Here is a 3,334-nt window from a genome sequence, read left to right on the forward strand (position 1 = left end):
AAATAAAAAGTCTGTGGCATCCAACCTGTCATTCTTCACATTTAACATGAAAAACAGCACTAAAACGTAGGCTTATTGACGTTTTTTGAAACTCTGATCGATTTCATGAAATATTTGTTTGTATTAAATTGTTCTGATTTTTTCAACATGCATTCAAATATTTATTCATGTTTATTTTGTGCTGCAAATATTAAAGAGGATAATATAATTGATTCGCATGCTGCTTGAACTGAGACTAATATGGTTATCTCACTACAAATTTAAGAGCGTAAAAACATTTATTGTTTGTAGTATTTTATTATAAAGTTGACAGAAGGCTGACACTTTGTGTTTTAATATAAGTAACAAAGCACAAAGCTTATTGCAATTATTGGGTGGTTTGCGTGCTACGAATGATGAATGGACTTGAAAACATTAAATTTTATTTCCAAGCATTTATACTGTAAAAGAGCTTGTGAATACACATAACATTAATCACTTCAGAAAAATCAACAATAAGTTAACCGAGTTGGAGCCAATAATGTTTGGGGGGGGCCATACAAATTTTTTTGCATATGGGCCCGGGGGGGCTGACTTGCTACGCCACTGATTCAAGCGCTTTTATGACATATAACCAGCGCATGAAATAGTCATGGCAACATTGCGCACTGATTCCCTTTACAGGATCGGGATGCGATGAGAAGGCAGCTAAAAGCAGGAAATAGTCTATGTATGTACTGTATAAATGGACTTGTACGGAACATCATCAGACTTAAGCATCAGTCATTTGTGCGCATTTTATGGTCATTGCATTCGAGACCAGATGTGTAATGTACAGTAAAGTAGCCACAGCTCATGTGCAGCGGTACAGTGGATGTTAAACGGGTCCGACAGTGTAGGCCTATATGCATGTTTTCTAATTAAGTGTATCATTGATCATTATTCAGATAAAAAATAAACAATATTTGCGCTCAGACTCTGCAGTAGATTTCTGCAGTATAATACAATTTAAGACAGAATTTTCACAGCCAATTAACGAGTAAGTTAAACATTATGTAGTAAAACTGATGACACACCAATCAGAATCTCTGCATGCTAACAACGGAGAGAGCGGAGTCAATCATGATCTACAAAAAAAGGTTCTTCAGCGGTTCTTTGGAGTGGTTAAGGTGCTATATAGCACCACTACCGTATAACAAACCTGTTAAGCCACTGTATGGTTCTTTAAAGGTTCTTTAACTCTCTCTTAGTTTAGTTGGGGAAATGGTTAAAAACAACATTAAAATACAGTCTATTTCTTGAAGATATAATTTTTTTTTGCCCCCAAGGCCCCCATAAGGAAATATTCCAGGGCCCCAACATGAGACCTTTGACCTCAGAAAAAAAGTAATTTAAAACAGCTTGTGCCATCGTAGTAAATTCATAGCAAACATATGAGAGTGGAGTAACATATCTAAAACATATCTTATTTACAGAGACCCAACAATTCCGACCATGAGCAAGCATTTCGTATTAAAATGTGTTTTTGACCCGGAACTACATTTGACCAGAGCACGTAGCCAAAGCCACTGGAAGGCTAGCCTGCAACCTTTAGCCAAAAAAGCGTAAACAGCTAACTTTAACTCTGTTGCTTTGGTGGTAGGCAAGGAAGGAGACCAGAAGCCATTGTATGATTAAGTCATTACACTGTTGTCCATCTTTGAAACGCCTCTCGGGCATGCAAGTTCAGCGCCTTTCTCTTTGAATGGGGAAACATCAAATTATCTAAAACTGTCTGCCAAGTTTACGATTAAATTTCATATTTGAAATCACCAATGACAATCACTCATAGGATAGTTCTATCCAGGGCATAGCCCAGAGAGATTAATGTAGGAAAATTATTTTTTTTTTTTTAAGTGACAAGTATAATTAATTTAAATTTGCACTTACAAATTGCATAAATAATATTATGAGCATATTTTTAAATATAAAATTTAGAACACGGAAATATGAAATAACAGAAAAAAATAGACCGATACTTTTAAAAATGAGACCAAAATTACCAGTAGGTAGCAGCAAGCCACTGTTTTAATTTATAGAGTCGTTGAGTCCTTTATTCAGTCGAGTCCTTCAAAACGGCTGATTCATTCAGAAACGAAGAAACTTATTTTGATGAATGGGTCAGTGAATCAATGATTCAAGGCATTCAAAAAAGGCAAATTCATTCAGTATTTTTACTAGAGCAAAAAGACATTGTTTTCTCTACGATTTAAATCACTTATTAACTTCTTGTTTATTGAATTATGTTGCCCTGACTCAGTGAAGTCTGCCACAGACAATGCTAACCAATCTGTTCATTCTAATTACACGTGTGTCATAGAAAGTCTGTGCATATAATACCATAATTAAAAGTGTATTTATTGCTCTACAGTAGCAATAGTCTAATTTTGACAGATGCTGAGATCGGTATTATGAAGTAATAGGCTACAGTAAGTTACAGTTCCCCGAAGCAGTTGCATTTTCCGTTTAAGTGCTGGTGTAATTGAATTATAATACTCATGAAAACTCAACTCGACACCGATCGGTCTGCGCTGCGCTGCTTCAAGTAGAAAACAAATAATCTTTTTTTATTGCAATAATAACAAAGATAATAAAAAAAAACAGTATGTACAAAAAAAAACTGAAAATACAGTATGTACAAAACACTCTAAATCTATGTGGTGCTGATTTGGCGGTATGCAGGGAAAGAAGGAGACCAGAGGATATTGTATGATTGGCTGAGGTGCCTCACGTAGCAACCCAACAAGCCTATCAGTGTGCAGGTCAGGTGTACGCTGCGCGAGCTGTACTCACAGAAAGCTCGAGAAAAGTGCGTCATTGGACCGTTAGACTCGTCAACCGAAAACCGCCTTCAGAGAAAAGAGAAAAAAGCTGATATTTTTTTGAGGTGAGTGTCATATCGCCAACTGCCACAGAAATAGGCTATTAACATCGAGTTACTTGTCGGGGGGAATTTTTATTGGTATTTTGCAAACGTTGTACTGTGTTTTGCATCGTGAATGTTAAGGTTAGAGTCATGCTAACATTAGCTAACTTCAAAGCCTCACCAGCCGTGTTGGCCAATTTAGTTAACGCTAACAATGCACGTCTGTGGTCTAGACCGTACTATACATACAATTATTTACAGAGACCCAACAATTCTGACCATGAGCAAGCACTTCCTATTAAAATGTGTTTTTGACCAGGAACTACATTTGACCAGAGCACGTACAACACACCTATCAGTGTGCAGGTCAGGTGTACGCTGTTAGTGCGCGAGCTGTCCTCACAGAAAACTCGAGAAAACTGCGTCATTGGACCGTTGGACTCTTCAACC

This window comes from Sinocyclocheilus anshuiensis, unplaced genomic scaffold (genome assembly GCF_001515605.1).
Source record: "Sinocyclocheilus anshuiensis isolate Anshui unplaced genomic scaffold, SAMN03320099.WGS_v1.1 scaffold6578, whole genome shotgun sequence".
NCBI classification, from domain to species: domain Eukaryota; kingdom Metazoa; phylum Chordata; class Actinopteri; order Cypriniformes; family Cyprinidae; genus Sinocyclocheilus; species Sinocyclocheilus anshuiensis.